The 14,278-nt window shown below is 35.6% G+C and overlaps 1 long non-coding RNA gene across 1 annotated transcript; it reads right to left on the bottom strand.

Moving 5' to 3' along the window:
• Positions 1–241: 241 nt before the first annotated feature.
• Positions 242–13,040, bottom strand: LOC116421077. Its single transcript, XR_004231400.1, has 4 exons — positions 13,005–13,040; positions 7,241–7,307; positions 1,052–1,108; positions 242–309 (listed from the first exon to the last, which is right to left on the bottom strand). It is a non-coding gene; the product is annotated as an uncharacterized LOC116421077 (long non-coding RNA).
• Between the last annotated feature and the right edge of the window lie 1,238 nt (positions 13,041–14,278).

The raw sequence follows: 14,278 nt of genomic DNA, 5'->3' as shown, positions 1-14,278 counted from the left end.
GTTAACAACTAGGTTGTTCTGCTTTTTGTTTTCAAGGATTGTACTTTGTGGAGAGGTTTAGTTGTTTGTTGAGAGTTTGTACTGAAACCAAATTTATCAAGAAATAGAGCACACAAACAAGGAAATTCAGTCCTGTGGAAACAGAGAACTACTATGAGAAGTGACTCAAGAATGGAAAGATTATAAGGAAACCATGTAAGTGTGTATGCCTTAATCTGAAACAAGAATTACTAGACAACCCTCACCCCTCTTCATATAACATGTTCAGGTCCTCACAGTCAACAAAGCCAATAGGTCCTTCTTTGTATCCTACAACAACAACAACAACAACAACAAAAAAAATCAAAGGAAATGGGGATTGCAATTTTTAACCATGTCAGAAAGTCCTGAGACTCAGGACAATTACTGGGAAATAATATATTGAGTATCTTTCAATTTTTCTGCTTTGAGGAAATCCTAGATGTGAGCTACAGTCCCTACAGAGCTGGGGGTGGGATGGGAGTGGTGTGTAATAAGAAAATCAAATTCCTTTCATTAGAGGTCAGGCTTCCCCAGAACCAACCCTGATACAGATTGCATGTTTGGGTCCAAATTGGAGGGGTCCCTTATGGAGTTTAAAGGAGTGGGATTCATTGGCTGGTACACAGTGGAGGTTTTTTTATGTAAAAATGGCTTTCTGTGAACTGTTTTGCATCTTACACATTTTCAATAGGAATGAAATCAAGATTGTCCTTACTCAATACATATAGATATCTTAAGCACCTAAGTGAAAATTGAGAATCTTTTTACTCATAACTGGAGAAACATAGATAACAAGTTAACACATGAGTATATTTAGAGGTTTTCCTGGAGTAGTTCAGGTATAAGGAGAATGAGCTAAAGAGAGAATCTGACCCTCTTGGATCAGATCTCTTAGGTTTGGACTTGGGCAGTGTGAGAACCTTGGAGAACCCTGGGTCACATACGTTTTTATAAAATAATCCAATGTCCCTTTTCATGGTGCTCCACCGAACCACTTCTAGTAGTATTTCTGCCCCAAATAGCCCATTACCTTGTCCTTCCTTAGTCTCAGGTCTGTAAACATCCCTCATCTTATGCATTCTCACTCCTATCAGCAAAAGGGAAGAACAGGTGAGAAAAGCTTTCAGAATAACTCCACTTCTCCCACCTTCGAGAACAAGAAGTAAATTTTGAACAACCTAGGAATTGAAGCATAAGATTATTTGGCACAAGTTGATGTTTTAATCATAGTTTCTTGGAAAAACGAGGATTTCATAATGAATATAGCACTGGTAGTGGAGTCAGGGAGACCAGGGTTTAAATTCCATCCTAGACACACACTAGCTATATGATCTTGGTTAAATCACTTCTTCAAGCCTCAGCTTCCTAAATTGTAAACTAGACATAATAGCTCTTACCTAGTTGTGAAGTAAAATGAGATGATGTACATAAAGTGCTTTATAAATCACAAAATATTATATAAATGTGTTATTTAGGGTTATTATTTTTGTTGTCATTATTATTATTATTATTACTATATGATATTGTGTCACCCAATGGCCTTTATATAAAATCTATATAATCAGTTCTTTGAATGAGTCAGGGCTAAACAAAAATTTCTTTCATTCAAAGTTATATGAATCATAGAGTTGAAAGAAACAGAGGAAAACATGTAGTCTAACTCATACCTAAAAGGAATTCCCTCTTTAATCTTAATCAATCAACAAGCACACACAACAGCTAAATGCAATAGTAGAAAGAGCAGCAGGGCTGGAGTTAAAAGACTTGAGCTTGAATATGGTCTCAGACATTTACTTGCCATTTGCCTCTGGGCAAGTCACTCATCTGCAAAATGGGGATAATAATAGCATGATCAAATGAGATAGTATTTGTAAAGTGTTTCACACAGTGCTCAGCACAGAGTAGATATTATATAAATGTTAGCTATGATCATTATTTGTGTGCCAAGTACTCTGCTAGATATTGAGGCTACAAAGGTAAAAATGAAATAGTCCCTACCTTCAAATAGGTGAAAGAAATGATCATAAAAACTTAAACACTTGGGTGATGAGAAATTCATTATCTCATGGGGTAATACATTCCACTTTTGGGTAGTATTACTGGGAAGTTTTCCCTCATGTCAAGTACCATAGAAGTATAACAATTGGTAGCTCACACTTCAAAGTTTCTTGAGATGTTTTTAGCCAGTACTGAGATTATTTTTTTTCTAAATCGGTCCAGAGAACTAAAAACCCTGATCCAGTATACAGAATGTCATCTGGTGACTATTCTACTGATGGTGAAAAAGGAAGAAGGAAAAGCCTCAATAACCAAGAGTTACTAAGAAGAAAAGGGCCTCTGTGTAGTCATTTCATAAGCTGCCAATTTGGTGACTGAGGGCCAGAACTCATTTCTATACTCTCATCCAGGGTAAAAAAGACAAAGGAGGTTTGACTGAAAGGAAGAAGAAAGCATTTTTAGAAGAAATGTGAAAGGACTACAGTCTTTTCTAGTATCACAGAATTTCAACATTAAAATGAATTCAGAGGTTATCTGATCTGTACCTGAACAGGAAATAATCTGTATAACAATCCTGATAAGAGGTTAGTCATCTAAACTTCACTTGAAGACTTCAAATGATGGCGAATTCATTCCTCCAAAAGCTCATTCCATTCAGTGATTCTAATAGATCAGTGATCCTACACCCCTACCTGCCCTTACAGCATGTCCCAAAAGTCTTAGTGCAGTTTTAAGCTTTAATGGTTTTTAGTAACCAATAAGATTTAACAGTTTTAAACTGCACTAAAACTTTTGGGACACCCTGTATAAAGCCCAAAGCTACCTCTCTGTAACTCTTACTTCTTATTCCTAGTTATACAAATTTTGTCCTGCTATATAACAACCTTTTAAATATTTTTAAATGGTTATCTTGTCTACCTCCTCCCAAATTCTTTTTTCCATGCTAAATAGCCCATTTCTTCATCCAGTCCTCCCATGGCACAGTCTTGAATCCCTGTATTGTCCTTCTTACATTCCTCTGGACATAAACCAATTTGCCAACATGATCCCTAAAATGTAGTTCTCATAACTGAATGTGATATTTTTGATGTGGTCTGACCAGCGCATGAGACTTATCACCAGTCTGGTACTGAGCACTTCAATTGCTTCAAGTAAATAAACATTTATTAACCACCTACAATGTGCCAGGCACTATGCTAAGGACTGAGGATACAAAAAGATGCAAAAGACAGTCCTTGCTCTGAAGGAGCTTACAATTTAATGTAGGGGGAGGGGGGAGGGAGGAGAGAGAATAACTAGTAAACAAATATATACAAAGCAACTATAATCGAGTGGTTAGAACATGATCATTTACAAGCTGTGTGATTCTAGGCAAGTCCAACTTCTATCCATAAAGAAAGGATAATAACAGCACCTATTTTGTAGGGTGATTGTATCTTGAATGAGATAATATTTATAAAATGCTTAGGACAATGCCTGGCATCTAGCAGATGCTTAATAAATGCTTGTTTCCTTCCTTCTTTCCTTGACAAGAAGTTTTGAAAAGAACTACTCCCTCCTGGAAAATGGCCCTCATGGAAAGAGTGGTTGCCAATCATGATAATAACTAGCATTCAAAGTTAGAAAAACTCTTTATAAATATTATCTCATGTTACCCTCACAATAGCCTTTAGACATAGATCTTAGTATTATCCTCACTTTAAAGATAAGTAAAACAAAACAGAGCAGGATAATTGATTCAACCAGGCTAAGTGGTCTTGAGGAGGAAGGGAAGGGAAGGGAAGGGAGGAAGCGAGGGAAGAAGAAAGGAAAGAGGAAAGGAGATAGGGAGGGAAGGAAGGAAAGACAAAGAGAGAGAGAGGGAAGGAAAGAGAGAAAGAAGGAAGAAGGGAAGGAAGGAGAGAAGAAAAGAAAAGTTCACATACTGTTTGATTTTGATATTTTTTTCCCTTTCTCTTTCTTAAAAGTTTTTGGTTGTTTTTGTTGCTACAAAGAGTGTCTTCTTGAGATAGGAGGAATCCATTCTAAAAATGAAAGCAATGCAACAACAAAAGATATGAAAGAAAATTTAAAATTACAGAAACAATATTTCTGGACTAACGAAACCTAAAATAGATATAATCTCACTCTTGGGTCCTTTGAAAGTGATGAGGTCTAGATTTCGGAAACCAAATGATGAGAAAAGGGTTCCTGGTGTTCAGGTTGTTAAATGATGAGGCTAGTGCCAGATTCGGGGTTCATGGAACCAAATGAAGAGGTTTGGTTTTAGATTAGGTGCAAGGTAGGGAGTTGTGGGAACCCCTTTCTGGTAGCACAGAGATCCTTCATAAAGGAATTTACCAACCTGGTAAATTCTAGACTGATAAAAAACTAGACTGATAAAAAGAAGTTTATGATTGGCATTGGGAAATCAACCTTTGCTATGCATGAATAGCAAGACTGAATTCCTTAGTGGCAAGGTCTGACAGAGAAGTAAAGTTTCTAGTAGAGAAATCCCACAGAGAGGTATAAAGTCTTAGGTGAGAGAGTTGAGAGGGTAAAGCTGAACATCATTTCAGTGGGCAGAGGTTGCTACTGTGCCAGGGATGGCATATTAGGTTCTCTGCAAGGACTGAGCCCCAAGTTGGCTCTTTTTATCTACAAGCTGGGGGCAATTCTTAGTGGGGCTGGGTACAGCTTAAGCTGAATTGAATAGAAAATCTTCAGTTGAATAGGGTTGGAATTCTCCACTCAGGACTCAACCAGCCCTACTTAGATAACAGAATGTTTATCCTCAGGAAGATTCAAGGAGACTTTCTCCTTGAAGGAGTTTTAGAGATTTTAGGGACTTTCAAGGCGTTTTAGAGAGTTTGGGGGCTCCCTTGTCATTAGGATCAATGACTTCAGGTTGAACCTGTCTGCTTCTTAAATTGACCAACACAACATGCTCTCAATTTGTTCAATTTAAGACTTGCTCAGGAAACGCAGAACTCTCACATAACTTTCCTGGGGAATTAAGAGTTCCTTCTTCCATTCTCTTAGAAAGATAAGAATGAATTGGAGAGTGGAGAGCAAGTTCCCAGCCCCCCCTTTTTTTTATGTAAGGAAATCATGAAATGGAGAGGAATAGGACTGCCAGGAAGAATGCATTATAAAAACTTTGTAAGAGTTCTAAGCATATAAGCTGTGGTTGTTATCATGACTATCAAAATAACTATCCTTAGCCATGATAATCATTCTTAGCTTTATCTTTATGTTTCAGTTAGAGAGAGGAAATCTTTGAATAATCTTTGAACCCCCTGATTTCTCCCCATTTTTATCTTTTTTTGTTATTGTTTTGAAATTATAAATATTTTATTTGATTATTTAATTAATAAAATGATAGTTGTTTAATATAGAATAGTATTCCATTACATTCATATACCATAGCTTATTCAAGCTATTCCCCAATTGATGGGCAGCTCCTCAATTTGTTAAAAGAGCTATTAATAATTTTGCACATGTAAGTCCTTTCCCCTTTTTTATGATCTCTTTAGGATACAGATTTAGTAGTGGTATTGCTGAGTCAAAAAGTATGCACAGTTTGGTTGCCCTTTGGGCATAGTTCTAAATTGCTCTCTGGAATGGTTGGACAAGTTCACAACTCCACCAGTAGTGCATTAGTGTTCCAATTTTTCCACATCCTTTCCAATATTGATTATTTTCCTTTTGTTATGTTGGCCAATGTGATATGTGTGAGGTGGTATCTCAGAATTATTTTAATTTGCATTTCTTCAATGAACAGTGATTTCAAGCACTTCTTTAAATTCGATACCTTCGATTACTTCATCTGAAAATCATCTGTTCATATCCTTTGACCATTTATCAATTGGGGAATAGCTTATAGGCGTATAAATTTGACTCAGTTTTCTATATATGTGAGAAATGAGACACTCTTATCAGAGACACTTACTGTAAAGATTGCTTCCTAACTTTTTGCTTTACTTCTAATCTTAGTTGCATTGGTTTTGTTTGCACAAAAACTTTTTAACTTAATATCATCAAAATTATCTATTTTGTATATTATAATGCTCCCTATCTCCTTTGATCATTGCTTTTTCTCCTTTCTATAGTTCTGAAAGGTGAACTCTTCCTTGCTCTTCTAATTTGCTTATGGTATCACCCTTTACATCTAAATCAGGCACCCATTTTGAACTTACCTTGGCATAGGGTATGAGATGTTAGTCTATACCTAGTTTGAGTCCTATTGTTTTCCATTTTTCCTAGCAGTTTTTGTCCAATAGTGATTTCTTATTGCTTAAACTGGAGTCTTTGGGTTTACCAAGTACCAAGTTATTTTTGTCATTAAATACTGTGAATCTTGTGCATCAAGGCTATTCCATTGATCCACCAACTCTACTTCTTAGTCAATACCAGACAGTTTTTATGATTACTGCTTTATAATAGAGTTTGAAATATGGTATTACTAGGCCAACTTCCTTTGCTTTTTTTTTTTTTTTTAGTTAATTTCCTTAATATTCTTGACCTTTTTTCTTCCAGATGATTTTTTTTTTTTTTTTTTACCTCTAGCAGATAGTTTTTTTGGTAGTTTCATTGTCATGGCACAGAATAAGTAAAGTAGTTTAGGCAGAATTGTGATTTTTATTATATTGGCTCAGTCTATCCATGAGCAACTGATATTTTCCAATTGTTTTAGCTTTGTTTTTATTTATGTGAAAATTTTTTTGTAATTGTGGCCATATATTTCCTGGGCTTGTCTTGGCTAAATATTTTGTATTGCTTACAGTTGTTTTAAGTGGAACAATTTTTAATCTTATTGGAAGGGAATTGGGCAACATGGGCTTTGGCTAATATGGCAGAGGCTGTAGCCATATGTCTTAGTGAAGATCACAAGAAACACTATAAAGAATTATCTGGGAAGCAGATAATTTCTCAGTTTCTTAGAGAAAATGAGTTTGTATTATAATTAGATAGAGCCTCTGAAATCAGTGTTGATTTTGGAATTTGATCCAAGGGTTGTCGCATAAAGTTATGAAATCTAGAAAACATTATAGAGGACTAGCAAAGACACTCCCTAGAAAGCAGTATCCCAGACAAACATAACAAAGGACTCTCAGCCTCCAGAACAGCTTAGTAGCTTATATAGAAACCACAGAATTGCATAAACCAAATAAATTTGGCTTTGCTTTCTGTGGACAGGTGTCTGATTGTGAATTTTGAGTTGAGAAGGAGTATACTTTACCTTATCACTTCTTCATGACAGCCATCTTGTTTTTGAGAATTTAAAGCTAGCTTAGAATAATGAGAATCTATGGGGAAGAGAAATAAGAAAAAGACAATGTTCAGGTTTAATGCATATCTATGAGTTTCTACTTTTTCCTTGTAATTAATATCAACTCTTATCCAGTCCCAATTATAGTTCTGTTCTTTGTAATACTAATACATTGGTTGGCTGTGGAAATTGATGGCCTGATCAAAGATGTGTCTCTAGCCATAATTTCCATTTAGATCAGTGTCTTGGTTTGTAATTAATTTCTCTGGGTTCTTGTTTGATGTCTCTCAGCCCTTGATTAATTGCAACAAGAGGCATACCAAAAAAGAGACTTTTCTGTTTTAATATACGCATATGTTCTAAACGTCATAAAAATCTGCTCTCTCTGACAGATGCTGCTCTCCTAGTATAAATTAATTTGTCTGTATTATAGTGAAGTCTTAAAGTCCTTGGTGGACAGTAATATAAAGAGATGAGATAGTAGTGGATAAAGTGCTAGGCCTTCAGTCAGAAAAGACCTGAATTCCTGGGCAAATCACAACCTCATTCAGCTTCAGTTTCAACAATAAAAAGGGGATAATAATGGCACCAACCTCCTAGGATTGCTGGGGGGAATCAAATAAGACAACATATGTAAAACACTTTGTAAACCTTGAAACATTCTATAAATGTAAGCAAGAATGGGGGAGGGGGAATTTTTTCAAATGCAAAAAGATAATACTGTCAAACTTTTAAAAGTGTATGTCCTAGTTGTGGAGGAACAGTATTTGTCCCCAATTTACTGATAAACAAAATAGGACCATATAATTTGAGGGACACCAGTGGATCACCACCTGCTCCCCTCCAAAAAAAATTATCTCTCATGGGGGGTCTGAATTGGGACACTGTTTTCAGAAGGCTCTATTTAATGTGGGTAACTGAGTCAAATTCATAAAAATAAGAGCCATCCTTCAATTGAAAAATGGTCAAAAGATATGAATAAGCAATTTTCAAAACAAGGAATCAAAGCCTTCTACTCATGAAAAAATGCTTTAAATCATTATTAAAGAAAAGAAAATTAAAACAACTCCGAAACATCATCTCATACCTATCAGAAATGACAAATGAGTAAAAATAGATACACTAATAAAGTGTTAAAGTTGTGAACTGTTCTAACTATTCTGGAGAATAATTTAGAACTATATCCAAAGGCCTATAAAATTGTGCATCCCTTTGGACCCCCAAATACTGTTACAATTACTGGGCCATCACCAGTCATGTTGACTTATGTCTCATCACTGGACTCTGATGACTCTGGAGAAGAGAATGAGGAGGATGACTTTGCATAGCTATGCCTCACTAAAATTCAATACATTCAAAAGTCAAGACCTCATCCTCATCCTTATTGTGTCACTGGTGCTTGGAGAACGAAGGACAAACAACAATCTGTAAGTAGTAGTAGATGCTCCCTGGGTATCTAACATTTAATTCAAGCTGGGTAATGCTTCTTTTCCTCCTCCTTCTCCTTTCACTTTCTCCTTCTGTCCTACTGTTCACATGGAGAGTCACATACTTATATGTAAGTGCTCTGTCCACAGCAATATAATTCTTGATTCTTTATACTTCATAAGGTATGTTGGAGTCTAGGAGTTAGATTCCTGCCCTCCCCTCCCCTCCCCTCATTTAATCATTATTTTTTTAAAAAGCTGGGATAATGAACTTTTTGTGGTATGCTGCTTTCATTTATGATTTCTTGAAATATAGCTCTGAAAAAATAGTCTTTGGGAAAGTCCATTGTGATTCAAATGAAGCTAATTGATGTCTTTAAAGTCAAATCACTCTTTCATTGATTAATGTTAGGTCCCAGTCCAAGCTTCTCTTGCTCATGTTTGAGTTTTGATGGCTCAGAATAAGGGTAAATAACAGTTGCTTTCCATTCTAGTCAGAAACTCTGATAGGCCATCTTTTGTCTCAGTACTTACCTACCCCTTAAGCATTGCACAATGAAATTTAGAAGGCCAATTTAAGCAGACCAAAGTCTCCTACTGTATACTGCTCCAGTTCCAGTCATGCACAGCTTTGCCTTTAGGAGAGCCAATTCAATCATAAGTTAAGACATCATCCTCATGATGTCATTGGTCCTTTTCTAGACCTAAGGGCAAATAACAACCAATACAACATATGTACCCCAAAGATAACAAAGAAAAAGAATAAAATCCCAAAACATCTATAACAGCTCTTTTTGTGATAGAAAAGAATTTGAAATTGAGAGGATGTTCATCAGTTGGGAAATGGATGAATAAATTGTGATATATGATTGTGGTAGAGTTGTTGTTCAATTCTTTTAAGTCATGTTCAGCTGCTCTTGACACCATTTGGAGACAGGCAAAGATGCTGGAGTAGTTTGTCATTTCCTTCTCCCAGTGATAGAGTACTATTACGCTATAAGATATAACTGGGGGATAAATAGTTTCAAAAAAACATGACAAGTCCTATGTGAACTGATGCATGGTTACAGCAGTGTTCTAATGATGACCAGCTGTGAAAGACTTGTCTACTCTCATCAATACAATGGTCTAAGGCAATTCCAAAGGTCTCATGATGAGCATTTTTTCATGCTATCCAGAGAGAAAACTAATGAACTCTTGAGTGCAAATTGAAGTATAATTTTCTCACTTTTTTTTGTGATGTACTTAATATGGAAATGTATTTTGCATGATTTCACATATAAAATTGATATCATATTTCTTGCCCTCTCGTTGGGTGGGAGAGGAGTAGGAAGAAAGAGTTGAAAGTCAAAATTTAAAAAAGCAAAGAATGTTAAAAGTAAATAATAAAAGGGAAAAAAGGAAGGTTTCTCCCTCCTCCCCTTCTATTTCTCCCCCCACTCTCCCCATACACCCCAAGTACAAGCAGTACCTTTCTTTTCTTTCATTCACCCCCCCCCCAAAGTGTTACAAATCTTTTTTTGAGGAAGATGGGAAATTCAGCCTAATGGGAAATGTTGAATTTACTTATTTTCAACACAGATATACTTAAGTGTTAATTAATTAACACTTCTAATTTTCCAAGTTCTTTGCAAGAATTCAATTCAATCCTTACATCTATTGTCCTCACCAGTCTGAAGTAGGATGATATTATGTTTGCATATAGGGCATTGTTGGTGATATAGACAAGGAAATTAAAGAAAAGGGATAAACTGCATAGCCCCTCTCTGGGTCTGCTTCTGTGAGAAAGCAATGAAGAGCAGATAGATAATCTCTGTCCACTCTCTCCCCCATTCCCCCACTGAAAGGAACCAACAGAACTGTATTCTTTAAAGAAGAGGACATTGCTGACATGCTCAGATAAGCCCTCCTTCAGCATAAGGCTCCCCTCTTCATACCTCTGCCCCAAATCTGTTGGGTCTCTTACTGGCACTGTCCAAGGGGAGGGAACTTGTTTGCTTACTCTAAGACAACTTTTAGCTTTCATCTGACAGAGATAGTCGGTTCTTAACTCTTTATACCCTTTCATAGTATCAAGTCCTAGAAAAGAGGGGACTGGGAAAGTCTGCTGGCTCTAGGCGGAGAAGGTAGGGAGACTATCTCCATCCAGAGCTTCAGTGAGATGTGCCCTCACATAGAGGAATGCCAGCCTCATTCAAAGCTATTCAACCAAATAAAACAAAGATATGAAAAAGAATAAAGAATGTAGAGCAACTAATAGTAGGGCATTTCACAGTTGAGCCTAATTGGTAAATAGCTCATGGTCAGAGTTCTTCTGGACTTAAGGAAAGAATCCATTAACTTGGCAGAGTTGAATCTTTGTGATTTTTTTTTTTTTTTAAACAAGGTGCCACAAGATCAGAAGGAAGCTATTCATCACCACAGGCCAAATAAGATAGGATAGAGAGGAAAAACTGGATTCATTAAGTTTTGATTACTATCTTGAAATCTTCAGTTTATCTCACCTCTGGCAGAGGCCTTCATTAAGGAGTGGATCAGGTAGTTCAAAGAATTCTGTTCTAGGTCATTCCTGACTCTTTTCTCCATTTGTTCCTCAAACAAAGGAATCACTTTAAGACACACTGTAGTCTTATAATAATTCTACCCTTGGCTGGCAACATCACCTCCCAGTGACTTACCAAAATAATTAAAACAAAAAGGAAAGAGGAGAGGAACATAACACTTATTCCCTAGGCCCTTTTGTAAACATATTATTGTTGCTTTGGCTCTTTATATGTGAAGGGTGATGGTGCAGCTATCAAGGATATGGTCACAGTTCAGACATAGAATGCACCGTAATTATTATCAACCAAGATTGGATGGGTTTATAATATTATTCAGCATGATACAAGTGTTGTTGTAAATAGATTTAAAAGCAAGATTCTAGTCAAAGGAATTAATGTACATATTTATCATATCAAGCATTTAAAAAGCAGAGTTTGTGGAAGCATATAAAAAAATCAGAAAAAGAAGGAAGAAAAAAGCAATTCAACAAAAATAACTATAAGATATGCCTGACTATTTTATACTAAATTACATAATCATAATCCTTAATCTCTGTAAAGTATGAAGGAATAGGAATTTTCTCAACTCTTCTCAAGGGCCAAGCTTTGTTATTATAATTATATAGATTTCAGTTTCTTTTGTTGTTGTTGTTTATTTCTTTATTTATTACTATAATCATTGAGTTTTTAGTTTTCTTATTTCTACTTACTTCATTCTGTATCAATTCATATAAATTTTTGCATGCTTTTCTGAAGTCTTCCTATTTACCATTAAAAATATTAAAAGTCTCTGCAACTTTGACATAAGCAAAGATTGTCATTGGATTGGTTTTTATGAAATGCCTTTTTTCCCATGATAGCCATTTCCCCACATGTGACTGATCATCATCAGAATAAAATATGGGAAAAAAAAGTTCAATATCTATTTGCATGTATGTGCTGAATTTCTTTTTCCAAGATGAGTGCTTGGTATCTGGCAATACCAAAATTAGAGGGATAGAGACTGCAGTGCCTTCAGTGACATAAGAATTTCCAGATGAAGAAAATCCCTAATCAATGAAAATCATCACCTTTTCTCAGAGAGTGAGTTAGAACATTGAGAGATTAATTGATTTTGGCCAGGGCCAAGTATAGCAGTTACCTTCAATCTGGTTTTTCCTGTATCCAAAATTAACTCTTTATTCATTATACCCTACTTCTCTTGGCATATTAAAAGACATTTTCAATCACAAACACTTTCAATGTTTCTCTGTATTCAGTCTTGTCAAAGAAAAATAGATAAGAGCTAAATTTTTCACACTTATCATCTTTTATAATTAAAGAAATGCATAAGCCCTTATTCACAATGGAATATGCTTATAGTAATAGTCAGAATTCTAGACTGAGAATCATAAGAATTGTGTAAGCTCAGTTCTGCCTTTTAATTAACTATTGATTTTTCCATATTGGCAAAGAGAACTAGAAATTAAAGGGGTTCCATTAATTAGGAAATGACTGAACAATTATGGTCTAGGAATATATTGGGGATCATACCATTAAGAAAAAAGTTTCAGAGAAAGCTGAAAAGACATATATATATATTGATACAACGTGAGGTGAGCAATACCATAAGAACAATTTATATAATAGCAAAAACTGTAAAGATAAACAATTTCAAAAGATTTAAGAATTCTGATCAACTCAACAACCATCCATGAATCCAAAGAATTCATGAAAAAAACAAAAACAAAACAAAACAAAAAAACCCAACAACATGCTACCCACCTTCTGACAGAGCTGAAAAAAGTTATCTTTTTTGGTATGGTCAGGGCAGGAATTTGTTTTGCTTGACTATGGATATTTGTTTTGAAGAATTTGTTTTCCTTTTTTTCTCCTAGTGGGGAAAGAAAGTAGAAGGGAAGAAAAATATATCTTAGTTAATAAAAATATCAAATTACATTTAAAATTTAATTTAAAAAATTAAATGAATGCTCTTCTGCTTCCAAACGCAGAGGTTTAAATTTTCCTGAAGGGAAGGAAGAGGATAGCAGTAACAAATTCCAGAGGGTTTGTGTAGGAATGCTCTAGGAGAAAAATTCCAGGACAGGGAAGTTTCAGATGGGGGAATGCCTGGAGCAGAAGTAGGAAAAGAAACAAATGATCTCTTTCATAACTTTGCCAAAGGTCAGCTCTATCTTGACTACTAACCTGGGCTCTCTCTATTAGCTAGAGCAGAATTTACAACAGAAACACTGAGAAACCCTCTTCCCAACCATGGTACCCTAAGGAATATGTAAAATAAAATATGGCATCTGAATCTTACCCACAATGACCCAGAAAATGAACTGAAGAAAGGAAATGGGAAAACAATGCAGAGGACTCTAGCAAGTAAGAAGACTTAGAGTAAAGAATGAAAGGTAGGAGTTGAGCTGACAAGAAAGCCTGTGTTTGAGGGCTTGGGTCTCAGGTTATCTTAAACATCTGATAAATCCTGAGATTTCAGTTATAAAATCTAGAACTCTTCTTTAAAATCTCGAGAAGATGATGGATGATTATGAGCAGCATTGTCTTATAAGTCAGAGAGGCTTTGATGAAATTGCAAGGTACTTTTTCTGACCCCAACCTTCCCATAATGTCAAAGGGCCATACAAATATTGCCATGCGATAATAAAATCTGAAATACCACTGCCCTCAGAAGAATTCAAGATGACCATCTCAGGTAGGTGTGTGCCTGCTACAAAATATAACCAACAAAGAATTTCAAATAATAATAGTACAGTGCCTGGCACATAGTAAGCATTATATTAATACTGCTGTTGTGACTATTAGTTTAATTATTATTGCTATTTTAAAATTATTATTGTTATTCTAGACCTGAGACTCAGGACTTCTCTCTTAGATTCTCACTAGTATGTATCACTGAGGCTTGAGCTAGCCAATCTGATCATCCAAATAAGGCTTCATAGAAGTATAATTTGAACACTTTGGAAATAAAAAAATTCAAAAGGTGCCAAAGACAAGTTGAAATCAATACAGGAGAGATATTTGATTCAGCTGGA

This window comes from Sarcophilus harrisii, chromosome 1 (genome assembly GCF_902635505.1).
Source record: "Sarcophilus harrisii chromosome 1, mSarHar1.11, whole genome shotgun sequence".
Lineage (NCBI taxonomy): Eukaryota > Metazoa > Chordata > Mammalia > Dasyuromorphia > Dasyuridae > Sarcophilus > Sarcophilus harrisii.
This window is presented reverse-complemented; position numbering and strand designations above follow the sequence as displayed.